This window comes from Anastrepha ludens, chromosome 4 (assembly GCF_028408465.1).
Source record: "Anastrepha ludens isolate Willacy chromosome 4, idAnaLude1.1, whole genome shotgun sequence".
Classification (NCBI taxonomy): Eukaryota; Metazoa; Arthropoda; class Insecta; order Diptera; family Tephritidae; genus Anastrepha; species Anastrepha ludens.
In genome coordinates this window covers 94,900,286-94,919,502 of record NC_071500.1, presented here as the reverse complement: position 1 = coordinate 94,919,502, position 19,217 = coordinate 94,900,286, and the positions used below count along the sequence as shown (strand labels likewise).

General features: G+C 35.4%; 1 protein-coding gene across 4 annotated transcripts in view; it reads left to right on the top strand.

Moving 5' to 3' along the window:
* The window catches only part of LOC128860246 (protein phosphatase 1 regulatory subunit 16A), a 116,424-nt gene that overhangs the window by 16,661 nt on the left and 80,546 nt on the right, over positions 1-19,217 (top strand). The window contains exon 2 of one of the 4 annotated variants that reach the window (XM_054097636.1): positions 7,876-8,170. The exons of 1 other annotated variant lie outside the window; for it this stretch is intronic. The gene's annotated coding sequence lies outside the window, so the exon portion shown is untranslated. Of the gene's footprint in view, positions 1-1,830; positions 2,197-6,967; positions 8,171-19,217 lie in introns of those variants that run through there. 2 more of the 4 variants (XM_054097638.1, XM_054097639.1) reach the window with 2 other exon arrangements.

Below are 19,217 nucleotides of genomic sequence, written 5' to 3'. Positions count from 1 at the left end.
GTCGACGACCCTTCTCTAAATGTTCACTTGGCACTCGGGAGGCTTAATATAGCGTCAGTAGTAATTAAAAGGGTCAGCGCGCCATCGATATTACTTTTGTTCATACAAAATGTCGTATTTTTCACTGGTACCTGTCAATGTTGCGCAATTTCGTCAAAACTGAGTTAATTTTTTTTTTTTTTATACAGCGCGTCTACTGAGCGGCTAGTAAAGCGTTTTTCAGTAAGAGCGCTTCAACTTTTGAACTTTTTTGAATAAAACACAAACGGTTTGACTTTTTTAACTACAATAATTTTTTTTTTATTATCGAGTTTGAACATATACATTTAAGTATGAAATTCGATTTCTTTTGCATGACCAACGCGTGCACGTTTTACGAAGTCCAATCGTTGAACCCAATTTTCGACCACTCTTTTGCATAAATCGGCCGAAATTCCAGCAATTTCGCGTTCAATATTGGCTCTGAGGTCACAAATCGTCGCCGGCTTGTTACTGTAGACCAATGACTTCACATAACCCCAAAGAAAATAGTCTAGAGGCGTCAAATCACACGAGAGCGGCGGCCATTCGACCGGTCCATTTCTGGAAATAATGCGCTCATCGAACTTACTCTTGAACAAATCAATTGTAGCGTGTGCTGTGTGGCTTGTGGCCCCGTCCTGTTAAAACCACATGCCGTCTAAGTCCCTACCATTCAATTGCGGCCAAAAATAATCGTTTATCATGTCGCGGTATCGATTTCCATTCACAGTAACGTGGCGATCGTTCTCGTCAACGAAAAAATATGGGCCAATTACGCCGCCGGCATGTAAACCGTACCAAACAGTGATTTTTTCGGGATGCATCGGTGCCTCATGAATCACGTGTGGATTGCTTTCTGCCCAGTAACGCATATTTTGCTTGTTGACAAAGCCATTGAGCCAAAAGTGAGCTTCATCACTGAAGATGATTTTTTGGAAAAAATCTGGATCAAGTAGCAGCCACAGAACGATTATTTTCATAAAAAATGTGCACGATTTGCAATCGTTGCTCAAGTGTGTAGCGTTCCATGATGAAATGTATACTAATGAAGTTTACAAATAACAAGCGAAAAATAAAAAATATTGCATCGTTCGCCCTCCCTATCGGAAAAAAGTTGAAGCGCACCTATTGAAAAACGCCTTATAAATCGGACACATATTTCGATGCCGTTGCATTTTTTGTTGAATAATAGCGGCTGAGGGTTTCTAGGTTGTATTTGTTTTACTGATTTGTGCTAAAATTATCCTCCTTTCATATTAAATCTAAATTAAACTACTAAGTGCGAACGGCAGATATTTTTTATGAGGAACTTATTCATGGTAGAAATACACTCGGAGGCTTGCCATTGCCTGCCGAAGGGCGACCGCTATTAGAAAAAACTTTTTATTCATTTTTATCTTTCAATGAGGTTTGAACCTACGTTCTGTCTGATCTCCGAATGGTAGTCACGAATCAAATAGGTAGTTAAATAATACCCAAGCCTTAATCTAAGGGCAAAATAAACCCAAATTATGCTATACTAAATGCTTTGAAAGCCAAAGACTCTTTTTAATTGAATATCGGAACAAAACTATTTTCTAAATGATAAAAATAAAAACATATGCAAACCGCTGAAAATCTACATTTATGAAAACCTACCATTGAAACAAGCAACGAAAACTGCTAAAATGAAAATCCTTGCTTTAAATTGAATTTCGTGCTGTAATGTAACAATCGTTTCAATAAACAATGTATGTATGCAGAATTAAAAAAAAAAAAAATATTGGCAGCTCTAAAAAGACGCTTACAAAATGGTTTGTGCGTTTGTACGTGTATATTTGTTGCTCCCCAAAAAAGGTGTGCTTAGGTGAGCAAAAATTTCAGCAGTTAAACATAGTTTACCTCGAATGGGAACAAACGGAAGCACCAAAGGAAGCAAAGGATAATGCAAAATGAAAGCCGAAACCGATTAAGTACGGTTGGTTGGCTGAGTATAAAATCGGTTCACCGAAGACGAGCCTTATTTGTCGTTGCCTTCATTCGCCAACTGAGACTGCATGCTTAAGACGTGTGAGTGTAGGAAGTAAACTGCTAAACTGCATCATAACAACAAAACAATGACAAAACCAACAAAATTCACGTGCCTGAGCATAATTACTTGCTGGTACATACTCGTACATACTTATTTGTGAATTTGTAAGTAACCGATGGACGTGCAAACAATAAAATGAGTTACGTGCAGATTGCAGTTGTATAGCGGATACTTTGTTATTGTAACAAACAGATAACACTACGTTTACAGATTAGCGGAAAGAGGGGCGGAAGAGAACTAAAAAGTAGCAAAAGCTAATGCGGAGATTGATGCGCGCACTTACATATATATTTACATATACGAGTACATATGTATATAGGGAATCAAAGGCAAGAGGGAGGGGCAAGTGAGTAGCGGTGAATTAAGAGTGTGGTGTGTTTAGTTGCTGCTGTTGCTCTGCCATAGTTAGTTAATTATACAGCGTAATCAAAGCGGACAGTTGATGTCTTCAACGGCATACTTCATACTCTGGCTTTTCCATTAACTGGAATTGGTGTTGATCTGCACAGTGGCGTGGTGGAAAAGAGAGAGCGAGGGATTTGTGGTTATGAACGTTTATCTAATTCTCTCTGTGTGTTTTTTTTTAAATCATATTCATGATTGTTAGTGTTAGGTTCTCAATAACGTGTTGCTTTTACCATTAGCTCTTACTACCACCACCCACTTGTTGACTGCTCTGGTGTTGTTCATTTAATTCTCCACTTTTTTTCTATTCAGTTATTTAGTTGTCAGTTTAGATAATTGGCCGTGGTCAGGTGTCATCGATACTGTGTAGAACATTTCACTAAGCTATGAAATTAGTGATTGCCTCCTTAATTCCAATGTGAATCCTGTGCGAAAAATTGGTTTTTGGTATGATGAAATAAGCTCTGAGCCATTAGGGATCAGAACGAGCAGCAAATGCATTTTCTCTGCTGTTGATATGCTTGCTCTGGCCGCTCGATGGATCCTGAGAGCAGCTTATCTTCTGGCTTATTTTTCAACTGAAACCCGCGAAAGACATTCACGGGTGTTAAAAATTCTCTGATTTGACGTTCGTACTCGAAACAGTTGCTCTGTTAGGTGATGGATGTCCTTGGCGATATTGACATTAGATCGGTAAATCTGTTTCTTTTTAATTTCTTTAGGTGTTCTTAGCTTTGGTTCGAAAAAGTCAACATAAATTAATTGTGATAGAGCTCAAATTCGCAATCTGTGAAGACCAAATTTCTCCAATTTGATGTGAAAGAACTTAAGTTAAAATTGGGGAGTGTTGTCCTCTCTACTGTTTCGTCTTTGAAAAAATCTTTGTTTTGATTTAGAAAATGTCTTAATCCTAATATTCTTTGAAAATATACATTTTTCTCCCTTTTTCAGAGCTCTGTCTACTTGATACACAAGTATTCAGGATATTTCAAGTATACTTCGTTTATTGCAATATTACGAGATTTATCCTTCTACAAATCTTCTTAAAGCGGTATTTGTGGATCTTCTTCGCGTTTACATGAATGCGTTGGATATCTATGACTTAGACGAGTTACTTTCGTTCTGGCGTAAAACTACCTTGGAGATGTGATGAAAATCGACCGAATCGACCAACAGCTTCGGGTGTTTTTAACGTGTGTATCTGCCGGTGACGGTGTGACTTCACGATGCTCAAAAGCACAACGGATTAAATCAATGCGTTGATCAGCGCCCTCAAAACGCTAAAAGCATTTACGGTACCAATAGGCAGTAGGGAACGGACACACTGACCACCTTGGTGGGGCTCGAGGCCTATCTAATCCTCTGCCGTACTGTGGGTCCGGCATCCGGCTGCGAAAAGACAAAGAGGCTCTGCCCGCATTTGGGTGGGAAACGACAACCATAACGATGCTCCCCAAGGGGCCGTCCTCAAGAACAGGTACCCCTGTTCCCCGTACCAGATTTCAGTTTCCGGTCAGACTGCGTAACCAAGACTACTACCAGTTGAGCTTCCATACAACTCTGGACTGGTTAAGGTGAGAAATGGGGGAATATATTCCCGCCTTGTAGTATTTGTGACGCTTTCAACGTGCTCCAAAGATCATTAGTTATTTAAGGATTTTTTTTTCTCAATTGGGGCAAAATTTATCCACAATTTTAATGTTGATTTAGTAATTAGTAATTACTTTGTGGGATGAGTTCAAATATCATCTATCAAACTTTTCATGACTAAATATAGCCTTAATTCTCAAAGTCTTGAAAGAACGCATTTTATTTTTTAATGCAGATCTCCTTATTGTGATACCAGAGTTTGGGAAGTGGGGCAAACCTGGCACCCTCTTTCAAGTTTTTTTGTGGTGAGTTTATGTTTCTTATGAGTGTTTGGCAATATGCCTGTTGGTCCTACATACTTTACATATTTACATTCATTGCACCCGACCTGCTGTTGGGAAGCATTCACCGATACAAGTTGATTCTTTGTCGGTTTTAGTGTCTACTTTGTTGCCATTATTGTCAAACTATGTATGTACCTCGCGGTGTGCATGCATGTACATATGTATGTACATACATCTATGCGGAGCCCATATTTTGCATATAGCATTAACGCTTTACGACTACCACCTATTATTGTTGTAACTGACACTTTTTATTGCTTTTTCTGTTCTTTCCGTTTGTTGTATGATTTCCTTTAGCTTGCTTGCTGCTATGACCTAACTCAAATGCATGCAACTCTCAACCAAAGCCGCAAAGCCGGCTACAGTCAATGCAATCTGCACTCTAAATACGTTCGTGCATATAAATATATACAAACATTAATATGTGCATACATATTAGCCATTCACATTGCTTACCAGCAGCAGTCTACCAACAATTGTCTACTCATTCCCCACCGACCGCCCAGTCAGCCTTGCACATTTGTAGCACAAATCATTACGCCACGCAGTATAAAAAAGTGATGCATTGAGTTTTAATTTGTTTATTCAGTGGAAGTCAACGATATTTTTTTCAAGTTAAATTATAATTTTTTAAATAGGTTTTTGCAAATAAATATTTGTAATTCAATTCTTGCAAATGCCAAAAAAAAAAAAAAAAAAAAATAGTTATAAAAAAAAAATTAAATGGAATTCCATCTGAATCTCTTTTTTTTTTATTTATTTATTTATTTATATCAATAGTACAGAGTAAGACTAAGGTATTTTAATAGTACTTCAACATTAGTATATTCCCGTACAACTAGAATGATTTTAACATGAAAGTTTCTTAATCTAATTTTTTACACCAGTTCAGCAAATATTAGGTCCTGGCAGCCAGTGCTCCTTTTTTTACGTGTAAGAATAATTGTATTATTATTTCACGTCTGTAAATAAATAAATAAATAAATAAATATATAATTATAATACAATTATTTTTTTTTTCTAAAATTTTCTTGAATTTCTACATATACATATGTATATGCATTGTAATTATTTTGTTCCTTCTTCGAAAGTATCTTAATTCTTGCCTTTAGTAAAAAAGTAAAAGTTCTCCCTTTTTTCTTTAAGGGGCTCAACCAGTGTGACTGACAAAAAAACAGGTGGTTTTTGAAAATTTATTTTTAAAAAAGTTTTACATTGATTGTTTTAAAACTTTGTAAGTATATTAATATATAATTAAACTTCAAGTACAAATTTTTTCAAAGGAAAATCTGGACTTTTCTTCTAATAATAGGGCATCTCTCGAAGGTCCAAAAAAAAAAGTTTCCCCACTGCTGCCTTTGTTACGGTCTTCAGAGTGCCTGAAATAAAAAAAAACAAAAAAATCATTAAAGATGATGGTATCACGCGTTGATTAACGCAGGATTGTGGTGAAAAAACGAAATCCAAAAAAATCCCGCAGTTTTGAAAAAAGTATAAAAATTTAGCTTGAAAATGTGATAGTATTTCACATCGCAAATTTACAATTTTTATTAGATTGAAATATCGGAGGGTCATTCAATGTAAAAATGAATACTTAAAATGAGGAAACAAGATTCAAGTCGATCGTAAAATTAGTTTTTAAGTTACAGTGGCAGCAAATTAAGAAAACGCTATTTTGAGAAAAACGTTTTTAAAGAAAAAAATACTGATCTCACATTTATAAAACGATAAATATCATACCTAATCCTAATCTGCTATTCCAGGCCCATATAATTCACCTTCTTCAAAAAGTTGCTGCTTGCTTGCTGAAAAATATGCAAACATTTTTTTTGAATTTTTCAAAGTTTCACACTGGTTGAGCCCCTTAACATTTCGTTTGAAAACCTTGAAAATGCAAATTCCTTAAGTAAGCGTGCAATCATTGCTTTATTTATTATACTTAGAAACAATCAAAAGCAGGACATATTTTTGCAATATTTCTCACAATTATCGAGAAATACTTGAGTTTTCTTCATAAATCAACAAAAAGTAGATTTCAAATCTTGCAAAAATACATGGCAGATCTACCAATTCAGTGTTAAAAGTCCGAGCACACTGGCCCTCTACCTGCACGTACCCACATACATATTTACTTTGCCGACACATTTGCTTGCACTTGTTCGCCGATTTTGTTTTTGCCAACAATCGAGTATTGCTTTTGCTACATTTTCTCATTTTGTTCATAGTTGGTTCACTCTCACTTTACCGGCTCTCTGATTTTACCGGTTGTTCGCTTCTCTTTCAATTTCTGCGCCAACACAAGCACTGCCGCTGCGCTTCAACGCTGCGGTTGACGATTATGGTAGTAATACATATATATATGTGTGTGCGTGTGTATGCTGCCATGGGCCCACTTTTTGCTGACATCCGCTGATGTTGTTCATTGGCAAAGTAACTGGTGCGCTGCTGCTGCTGACTGTTAACTGCTGGCTGCTGTCTGCAGTCTGCAGTCTGCCGTCTGCTGCTTTCGCCACTCATATAATTTTCGTATTTTTGCTGTTTTTAGTCATGTGAACGCATTTGAGTTACCGCAGTCGTGTGTGAGAGCAGCGTCTAAGCGTAGCGTGAAAAAGTTTGCTCGTAAAAAGATTTGCAATTATTTATCTATAGAAATGATATATTGCTGGCGACGCGTAATATAACAATAACACAGCATATAAATAAAGTGTGCAAAGAAAACAAGAGAAAAAAAGGAAAAATATAACAGCGAGCAAGAAATATTTGTGAATTATTATTTGATTTTTGGTTTTTTCTGTTTTGAGAAATATATAATAATGCTATATATTTTAAGCAAAATACCAAAGTGTCATTGAGTGATCAGACGGTGGTAGCGGTCAGTGATTGTTGCAAAAATTGTTTCCATCACAATAACAAATGGGGGAAACAACAAAAGAACCATGTCAAGCGCAGAAATAAATTGGCATAGAAACTCGCAATATTAAACTTTATCAATTGAACAATAAAATTTACATCGCTATCAATAATCAATGCTGTTTGTTTTTACTTTTATTTCTCAAACGATGTGACATTTTCACGTGATTGTCATTAAATCGCGCGCTCGCCTTCTCTTCGAGAACCTGTCCACACCACATCCCACACATTTGACCGCAAGTAATTTATTTCCAATGGAGAAAATAAAAAACAACAAAAAAGTGCACACAATCAACGGTAGATAAGGCAGGCAGGCAGCAATAAAAATAAACAACAAATTTCAAGTGTTAAATATTCTCTTCTTTTTTGCGCGTATGTGTAGAGTAAAAGTAATTAAAAACGGAAAACGGCAATTTGTTGCTGGTAATAACTGTAGTGTGCGTCTGTGCGTTTGTTTGGTGTTTTAATTTTTTTTGTTCTTACTTCTTTTGTGCTTTTGCCCGCACTCTTCACATTTTAACTATCAATTGGCAGATCTGTGCGTTGACTACTCGATGGAGCTGCCTATGAAGCAGCAACTCAATTCCGTCAGTCAGTCAGTCAATCACCTGCGTGCAGCAATCAATTCTGTGTCGCAGCACCGGGCTGGGTTTCATTGTTCCATGCTGCTGCTGCTGCTGTTGTTGACCTGCGTTTGCAAGTGAAGCCGTTGAAGTTGTGGTACTGTGCAATTTGTAGGCATAGCCGGCGAAGTGTATTCAACAGAAAAAATAAATATAAAAAAAAAAACAACAAGAACAAATGAAAAATACAACAAAAGTTAAAGTTGGTAAGTTACGCAAAATTTATCGATATCTTAGTAAGCCGCAAGCTGCTTAGTCAGCCTACAAAATTTATAATTTACTGTATGAAATGCGTAAACTACAGACGCACACACATACATACATATATTTATATATACATATATACTTACATACAATCATAGTAAACTATAAAGTTGCTGGCAGTGGAACTGAGGAGCTGAGGAAATGACAGCAGAAATGCTATAAATAATACAAAATAAGGTTAGGCAATATTTGAAGTTATTAATAAAAAATTGCAGTGAAAATGTGTTACGTATAACAACAACGTAAAATAAGCATACATAGCATAGCACATACATACATAAACACACACGGGTTAACAGCTTAAAAGCCTTGAGTACAACGACAAAAATAGCAATATTTGGGTGGTGCGCCATATCAGCAAAAAATTTTCTACATACTTAACCAACCCATTTGCTTATCAATGAATATATAATAGGTGTATGTATGTTTATATGTGAGTACACGTCCACGCATACAAACATGGGAAATAAATATACACACTTCGCAATTGAGAGTAGTGAATGATAGTACCGTTATTGTATGGGCGCTTTGTAAAACACAGGAATTTTGTATACTGGCAGAGACGATAAATTTAAAATCATTTTAAAACTCTAGCCATAATTTTTGCAGCTTAGTCACTCACTCGCATGCTCGTTTTCTGCTGTGGACATGAATGGATTTTTTTCTAATAAGTGGTGCAGGTAGTTGCGAATTGCATGGTCTCTCGGTGAATCCTACAAAAAGTACCTTAGTGCTTTTCACTAGGAAACGCAAAATGGAAGGTCTGTTACTACCCATATCGAAAGGGGTAACACTGCAATTGTTTTCTGAGGTTAAATACTTAGGAGTAATCCTAGATAGTAAGCTTACCTGGAAGTAGCACGTCGAGCAGAAGGTGTCTCAAACACTAAAAGTCTTCTGGCAGTGTAAGAGACCCTTTGGCAAAATATGGGGTATAAGACCGGCGATAGTACATTGGCTGTACGTCACCCTGATTAGACCCATTTTTACATACGCCTCTGTGGTATGGTGGAAGGCTACAATGGTCATTTCCAGGGTAAAATCCCTAAACGGGCTACAGAGCACTGTGTGCTTGGGTATCACAGGTGCTATGAGTTCGACAGCTGGTGATGCTCTTAATGCCATTCTGAACTTGCAACCTCTAGATTTTCCGAAAGGAAGTGATGAAGGCGACGTACAGGCACAAGTTAAACAGAGTCTGGGGAAATAGGGAAAGCACTGGCCACTGTCAGATATACCATCAGTTGTCGGAGCGGTGCACACTGTTCGCGATGCCAGTGGACAATCGGGTGCCTTTCGTTAGCTTCGGTAGAAAGTATGATGTTTTGATCTCAGATAGAGATCAATGATTAAGTCCAGAGAACCTATTAACGAGAAGTCAGCACACTTTCTACAACGACGGATCCAAAACCAGGTGATGGTAGCGGATCTGGAGGGTTCTTAGGCTAAGATACTAAGTACTTCCATGCCACAGGACAGATGGTCACGGTATTCTTTACGGAAGTCTATGCCATCTTGAACGTGGCATACTGGATAATTGAGAAAAAGTGGCGGGGTAGCAGTATTGGAATTTGTAGTGCCAAACAAGCTGCATTGAAAGCCCTTGCTAATCCACGCTGCTTTTCGAAATTAGTCGGTGAATGTAAGACAAAACAGAGTTGCAAAACACAACAAAGTTAGTCTTATTTGGGTGCCTGGACATTGTGGTATTAAAGTTACAGGGAACGAGTTAGCTGATAAACTGGCCAATGAAGGCTCTACAAGTATGCCACTAGGCCCTGAACCCTTTTTAGGTCTCAATTCTGCATCGATTCAACTGTGGATTGACGACTTCATGAGGTCTACCCATAGAAGACGGTCGTGTGGGTTAAACTCGCGCAGAGTTGCCAAGTGCTTTGTGAAAGAACCAAAGAGGAAAATAGCGTACTTTCTCCTAAAACTCAGCAGAAAGGATCTAAGAGTACTGGTGGGTGTAATCACAGGGCACAACGCCTGTGGTCAGCATATGGCTGCCTTGGCGGTCGTCGACAGCCCGATGTGACTATCCTGTCTTGAGGATGCGGACACTGCAGAGCATTTTGTCTGTAGCTGTCCTGAATTAGACTTAGAATAATGGGTTGTGATATACTGAGTATGGATAAAGTTCATACTCTTCCTCTTCTGGATCTCTTAAGATTCATCAATGAATCCAAGAGATTTGTGGAAGAGTGACCTCAAACTAATTTTTTTGTCTTGCCGCCCACATTTTATCTTTCCTTGCCATTTAATTTGTCAGTAAATCTACGAGTTCTTCTTCATCTTCACAATTTTGTCTTACCTGCGACGTTCCTTGTCTGTAGCACCAAACCACCATTTGTTTTTGTTTTTAATATTTGGAATCTATCAATTGGAATATAGTCAGCATAAGTTTCCACAAGTGTTTCGATCACACAAAGCCATATTTCTTTTTTTAAATAAAATATACTGACAAAGGCTCCTTTGTGGGCACTTAAGTCAACATATCAAGAGGCGTAAAAATATACGAGACAAATATTTTTAATCAAAAAGTAACGCTAAAAAATAATGACGCTATGTTGCAATATATGAAGCACGCGTAGATGGCTTTCATTTACATTTGTACAAGGTGGCACAAAATTAATCATCCAGTAGTTTTTTTTAACAACTTTTTTACTACATAAAAAAACAAAATGATTTTGACTAATGGAAATCTTTATTTTGACTGCAGTTGATATGATTGATGTGCGACGCCGTTTTGCGAAAATTATAATATCCATACGTTGCATTTAAGCACAACTGTGTTTTAAAAAAATTGCACTTTTTAAAAAATCGACTCGTTAGTAATTTCGTTGCCCTGCCAAGTATCTACCTACTCATATGTGAGTATACCTATGTGTGTAGTGGTGTACATAAATATTTATGTGGCTGTGCTTTAGCATTTCTTTTAAATTTTCAACTGCGGTTTTGCATATATTGCTGCATATATTAATGGCCGCTTTTAAGTTTTTACTCAGCACTGGCAGTATAAGAAAAAAATGTACTTAATCAGCATAAGTACCGTTAACTGATAATCGCTGCATTAATGCAGTCTGTCAAATGGAGCCTACACCCACATATGGAAATATGTTAATTTTTTTTTAACAAACTACTTTTTTCCTTAATTACTCTAGTCTACGGCCAAAAACAATCCAAGAACCAACCCCAACTAAGTAAGTCTAAGTCTATGTAAAATCGGTCACTGAGTCTCTGAATTTACATGCCTGCATTCTGGTTGCTTTTGAAAAAATTTTGTAGGGGTTGGGCTGTTGGGTAAAAAAAAAATTTTTTTGTAATAGAATTTAAAATTTAAATTTTTTTCACTTTGTAAATATCTCGAAATCGTTGAAATCGTAGCAAATTTAATTTTCTTCAGTTTCACTTGTTTTGAGCGGTAAATTTTGCAAAGAGGGTTTTTTATGGTATTTAACTTGTAGGTTAATACTTTGTTGAGTATCCTTTATTTGCAATTACGGCCGCACAGCGCCATGGCATAGAATCCACTAAATTCTGGCATCTAGTAATCGAAAATACTCTCCCAACTTTTTTGCAACCATCCAAAGGGCCACATTATTAGTTGGATTGCAAGTGTGAACTGCCTTTTTAACATCAGTCCACAAATTCTCAATTGGGGTGAGATCTGGAGACTGTGGGAGCCATTCCATGCCGTTGATGGTGTTGCCCCCAAATCATTTTTTAGCCTTTTTGCTCGTGTGCTAGGGGTCACGGTCCTATTGAAAGACCCATATAAATGGCATTTCTTCCTCTGCATATGGAAGCATTACATTTTGCAGGATATCGACGTAGACGTGCCGATCCATGATCGTTCGAATCCAATAAATGTGACCTACTTCAATAGGAAAAGCACGCCCATATCGTAATGCTGGAACCCCCCGTGTTTAGTGTTTTTTCGTGTATATCGGTCTATATACTTCACTTGGTGGTCAACCTAACGTGACCAACGAGAACCAGTCCTTCCATACAACACGATTTTGCTCTCATCTGTCCACAATATGTTTCTCCACTTTTCCGCTGGCCAGTTAGAGGTTTAGCTGCGTGTTTAATGGACAAAAGCGGAACTTGTCTCGGACTATAAGCGTTCAAATTATTTTCTCTCAGTCGAGTGCGAATGGTTTCAGCAGATGCAGCAATATTTAGGTCCTTTTGAAGCGCCATTTCTAGCTGGAATGGCTCCTTCTTGCTCTGTCTAACTAATCGCTTGACGAGTAATGGCGACATAATAGGTTTTCGTCCACGAGATTCTACTTTTTGGACAAATTTCTTGGCATTACTAATAATTTTGCTTGAGCAGCCCAGTAACCGACTTGTTTCGGCGAAGGTTTTGCCCTCCTTAAGCATTTTTTTAATAATTGTTCTTTTTTTCACTGCATTGCTTTCCGCGTCCCATATTTGAAAAATATATATTAATTAGATGCTTTATTTGTTTTGCCTTTTAAAACATCACTTCTTCTAACAAAAACGTGTGTTTCCCAATGATAATTTTCGCGCAAATCCTTTTTTTCGACAAAAAGATGTGCTTTCAATGGAAATGAATAAATGGTGCATTGTTGTTGTTCTCCATATCAGTAAAACTCACGCTTATTATATAAAGATAGTATCAAAAATAAATTAAATCGGTAGGAAATTCATGTTGCTCAGTGTAACCAGCGTTGGCGTATTGCAGTTTTTGCAAGGAAACGAATAATTAAAAAAAAAAATCTTGGAAGCAAATTTCCATTTCCGCGCTTATGTTCCGACTGCGATATGATATGTATTATGATGGTTTTCTGAAATAGTTTTTTATTTTCACGGACTGAAATGACAAGAAAAAAAATTATAGAAATAATAGTTGATAAGAATTTTTGCTAATTAATCGGATCGAATATTATGGATCATAGGAGAAGTTAGTGGTATCTTGAGAAACTCTAAATGGAACTCTGAAACTATTGAACATTTTTTGTTTTTCCTTGTTCACTCGACCTTCTCCAAGTGTTTTTGGTTGACCGCGACCTCTGCTCCCTTGCGAGTTCCAGTCGAGTTTCATTCTCGTGATACTATCTGGTGGTTTTCTCAATCCATCGCCACTTTCTGCGTTTGATTTGCCTAAGGATGGGTTCCTTGTTCGTTTATCTCCGCAGTGTGTCGTTACTAATGGTGTTTGGCCAGAATATTCTGCCGAATATTAAATTATTGAACTGCCATTACTATTTGTTTTTGTTTTTTTTGTACGACTCTTCTTCGAGGAAGTTGTTTGTAACCCTTTTCCTGTTTACTTTCCTCTTGAACGTAACAAAATTCAACTATAAATTTAAAGAGTACCTAAAAAATAAACAAAATTTGCTTACAAATCATAAATTTAAGGCATTCCCCTCACATAGATATGTATGTGCGTTCGTTATGCCAACATGTTTATGTGTGTGTGTGCATAAATATTACCAACTGACAACTTTAATAATCTATCTGCTACTATTTTACATTTCTACTTTATCAGCAATTCACACGTCATTCCAGATGCTATTCAATTTTAACAAAATCTTGATAAAGTTTGAATTGTGTCAGCTGTATTTTCATTTCCACTTAAGAAAACTACTAAATCAGCAAAATTTGCCAACCGAACGAACGACATGTCTTCCAACAGACACCAGTACAAGTCGAGGCATCGAACAAGAATTTTATGTCTTTTTGCTTTAGCATCAAACGAAATTGTCTCTGATAGCGGCAGTTCGGAAGAGTTTGTATGCTTGTGCGTGTGCAGATAATTTTATATTTGTATAACCACAATCACATTCTGCAGGGAAATACGAATATATTAAAGTTTTCTTTCGTTTTTCGGGGTTTTTTTTGTTTTTTAGAATTTTTTTTTTTTGCGGGACATTTTTGGTCTTTTTTTATGTTTTTCGAAAATTTTAAATTTGGATTGCACAACAATCGATAGAGCAAATGAATCAAATAAGGTATTTACATTTTCAATCGTTGCCGTTCAGCGTTCAGTTCATTGCCGTTTAAAAATTGCAGGTTCAGTTGAGCCTTTCCAAAAAGTGATTTGTCGCAGAGAAGGCATGCAACTGCCATTTCCTTTTGTATTACTAAAATTTACATGAAAGTTAGTTTTATTATTCTACAACTAAAAATATATACTTTTTTAAGAGGTTAGGGGTAGTCGAGGTCCGAAAAAATAATGATTTTCAATATTTTGTGTTTTGCTAGGTAATTGCTTTATTTTACAAAAATAAAAACATAGCATTAATACATCAAGTTTCGACTTGACTTTAGCAAAAATTTCGACAAAAAAAAAAGAAAATTATAATTGTAAAAGTTATCGAGCACAAACTGTAGAGTCCGTTTCTCCAGAAGTCCCTTGCAGTGATCATCACAACTCCTTGGAGATTCATCTAATAAATTCAGTCGGACAAGATAAATTAGTTTTATTAATAGATAATCTTGGGCCTGATCAACGCATTTTTTTTCAAAATCAACAATATTGCGGCCCCAAGAAATATTTTTCAGATTTTCGAGAAAAAACCGACAATGAATTGTTAAAAAAAAAATCGAAATATAATAAATATTTAATAAAAAACATAACATCCTTCGATCAAGCACGAGTTTTTTATGTTTTTCAAAAGCAGTATAAATGTTATTAAAATTTACCAATCGGTTTTTAAGTTACAGTGATCACCAGTTCAAACACATAGTTTTGAGAAAAATGCATTTAAAGTTTTGCTATCGGCTCTGGAGCGCCCGAGGCCCCTTTATTAATTGTTGAATAACTCGAAAAGTATTTGTCGGATTTTCACACAATACTCTTAAGATATTATACTTTAAGAAAATGCAAAAACGAAAACACATGTTTTTGAAAATTCTGTCTACTCCTAACCCCTTAAATAATTTTGAATTCGAATATCTCGTAAAGGGTTAAGTTTTGGGTGTCATGCTTTATGGCCGAATTAATCAGAAAGTGCATAAAAAATAATGTGCTTGTTCCTTGTTTGTTTTTTCTCTTATAAGTGGGAAAATTATTTATAATTATTACTTCTTTCTTTTCTAATTTTATATTACTTAAAAAAAATAGTTTTATATTACTTAAAAAAAATTATTTTATATAACAAAAAAAAAATAATTTTATATAACTTAAAAAAAAATTTATATTACTTAAAAGAATAAAACTAATAATTTTATATTACTTAAAAAAAATAAAAATAATAATTTTACATTACTTAAAAAAAATCATAATAATTGGATATTACTTACAAAAAAAATATTTTATATTACTTAAAAAAATCATAATAATTTTATATTACGTAAAAAAAATCATAATAATTTTATATTACTTAAAAAAAAAATAATTTTATGCTACTTAAAAAAAAAAATGTATATTACTTAAAAAAAATTATAATAATTTTGTATTACTTAAGGGGTAACACCACTGTACACGCGTAAAATAAACACGATTTTTAAAGAATTTTTTTGTACAGAAGGAAAGGGAAAGGAATCACTCTGATTTGGGAAGTTATTACTTATATACTAAAATACAAAACTACAAAGTTTGATCGAAAAATTTTACAAAATGGCGTCATTGGAGACATTTTTGTAATGTGGTTTCTCTTGAAGGAGCTCCGCGGCACGCAGCACCGAACATCTGGAACAAAGAAACATTTTTTTTCTTAATCTAGATAAAAACAGCTAGAGAAACACGTAGAGGATTTAAAAAATATTTATTTTTGTGGAATTAGCAAGCATTTGAAGGAAAAAACTCTATATTGGACTAAAAAAACGGCATTTAAATAATTACATATAACAATCGTTTAAATTAATCTATCGAAAAACCCCTACGCTCTTCTCTTAAGGGGGGGGGGGGTAGGGTCACAAAATCGAAATTTTTTTTCTTCACTCATCTTATAGTAAATCATTTCAAGAATGTTGTGTCAAAATTTTAAGTGGATCGGAGCAGAACTCTCAAAGTTATAGCCTTTGTAGGCACTCTACCTCGAATGCGGAGCATCGATAATTTCTCAGAGTCATTTTTTCAAACGCGTTTTTCCCGAAACGACTTCTTAAAAGTCGGTGCCAATCACAACTCCGAAACTATTCAACCGATTCTTTTCAAATTTGGCACACGTTTTCTAAATCAAAAATACCTCCCCCCTACACTGTTTTTCTTTTTATTTTTTTTTTTTAAGATTGTTTTTCACTTACAAATATGGCGAAATTTTTCTCCAAAAATGCTCGTTTTACGTTTTTTTGCCACCAAAACTACAAAAATGAAAAAAATAAAATTTTATTAATGTAGGGGGGAGCATTACGTCATACTTTAACTGAAAAATTCGACTTTTTTAGTTTCAGATGATTCTACGACGAATGCCGATTGGCACCGCAGAGCACCTCTCGAAAAACATATCTCCAAAAAAACTCTGTCATGGGCTTTATTTGTCAATATTTTATTATTAATATTTTTTAAAAACTTATTGAAAAGATGTACAATAACAAGCAACTGATTTTATTAAAGTATCTTAAGCCATATTTCTGTAAAAAATTGAAAAAAAAGTGTTTTTTTTTAGCGCTAAACCCTACCCCCCCCTTAAGAAGGTTATTATACAGACTTAGTGAAAAACCTGATTAAAAATATTAAAAATGGTTTGAGTTATGCTGCGTGCCAATTTCAGAAAACGTGTTTTGAGAAAAACGCATTTGAAGTATGGAAATTTGGAGAAGTCGTTAGGTAGCAGCCACTAACGCTGGGTTAAAAGCTTAAAATATTTATGAAATAAACTTCGGTTACGTATAAAACTTTTTGTTCTGTATTTTAAAAGGTTCAAAGAATTTTTTAAGCTTATAAAAATAAAATCAAGTTTTTGAAATTTTTACAGTGGTGTTACCCCTTAAAAATAAATATAAAAATTTTATATTACTTAAAAAAACCATAATGATTTTATATTACTTGAAAAAAAAAAAAACACATAATAATTTTACATTACTTAAAAAAATAATAATAATTTCTTACAGTTTATGACATCTACAATAAAGGCTACTTCTGTAGAATATAATTTGTTTCATTGTACCTCCGCAAAAAAAAAAAATCCCAAATATGTTTTTTCTCCATCGCTACAGTCACTTAACTCCATAAATGCTGGAAAAAAAATTCTTCTTAACACATGAAAGAAATAATTTCTTTATTCAAAGCTCATTTAAATATTATCGCCTTTAAGTCTTCTATTTCTCTGTGTGCCAGTAAAGCTATCATTAGCTTTTAAGTGGAGCAAATGCAGAATACATTTCATTAGCATAATCATATTTTCTTCATTAAAATTTTTTGATCTCTCAAAATCTCATTCCAGCCATTTTTAAGTGTTTCTCTCTTCCCTCTTTCTTCATTAATAATTCAAACGACAGTTGCAAAATTTCCCCCACTTTCAATTACCAACACCATTTGTTGTACGCTAATAAAGGAATTTAAAATCACTTATGCTCGCTCTCACTTTAAATTCCACAGTTTATCAAGAGCAATTCAAGCCATCAAGTGTCGCCAGCAGCAAGTGCTGCCTATACGTTTCAATCTCACCACATCCTTTCATTCAATCATATTTCTGCCGTTATCGAAGAGAACCACCACGAAACACAACCACCTCTTTGCTTGCTTTCGCTTCCCTAAAAGGCAAAAACAAATTTACATTCCCACGATACCAACTTTAATAATCCTGTGTTAGTATTATTAACGGTAATTCATGTCATTTATAAGCTTAGCATTATTGCTGCATAGAGAGTCATGGCTCGAGGCAACCTTGTGTTGCTATTCATCTGAGATTATCAATGATTCTAAATGAGTGTACCGAAATCTAATGTCTCTCGGGAGAAATTGAAGAATTCTGAGAAGAGATGATGGATATTTACGTGTTAATGTATGTATGTATTTAGAAGTGAAAGGCATTTAATGCAAATGAAAATCAAAGGAAGATTTTAGCTAGTCTCTCTAACGAAGGTAATTTATGCTTGACTGCGATTTATTTACACCTCATCGAATAAACTGCAAAGGCAATGATGACAAGGGCAAACAAATGGACACACATTGGCAAAACCACAGCAGCTATTATGCGTGTGAATATGCAAATTGCTTCCTCCAACCAGAACATGAATGGACTATAATAAAAACAAACAAACGCAATGAACACAAATCTATGTGCATACGTCATAGTCGATAAATTCAATCAATCAGTGAGAAATTGCAAACAAATCGCAATGGGATGAACGAATGAATTGTACGAAGCGGAAATTTACAGACACCAGCCGCAAGCTCACATGCAAATGTATCGAGTGTTTTTTTAAGCGCTTTAACGCTTAAAATGATAATAAAGAATAGAAATATTGGTGGAATAAATAATTTTTTATGACATTTATTCCTTGATCAGTCTAATTTTGGACTACTTTTTCGAATAAATCGGGCCGTCAATTGAGTCAAAGGTGGCTTGAATATTGCAATAAAGTGACTGTTAAGTGCGCTGTGTATGGCAAGTTGCGCTGTCTTCGTGGCGCAAAATTTTTTAGATGTTTAACTGATTAGTGTTTGAAAACAAAAGTTCAGTCAGCACGGTTTGATAGCGCGCGCCATTCATCGTATCGGCAGCTCCTTCTTCATTTCGAAAGAAATAAGGACCGACCGAAATAAGGACGCCGTCAGTACTATGGTGCTATGAACTTCCTGAACAGTTTTTTTTTCTCAAAATAAATTTCCGCAATTTGGAAGCCTTGTGCTGGCATTCAACGATTCATGCTGATGTGCCAAAGCTTACTGAATGTCGACACAGTTTGCCCTACTCAGCTGCCAAACCATAGTAATCGATATCAATAGTTCTCATGCAGCAAAAAAAAAAAAAACACCCGATACACGTATCTATGCCCCATATATGTGCATACATACGTACACATGAAGTTGAATTAAAGAAATAGTTGATTGAAATCGCAGAC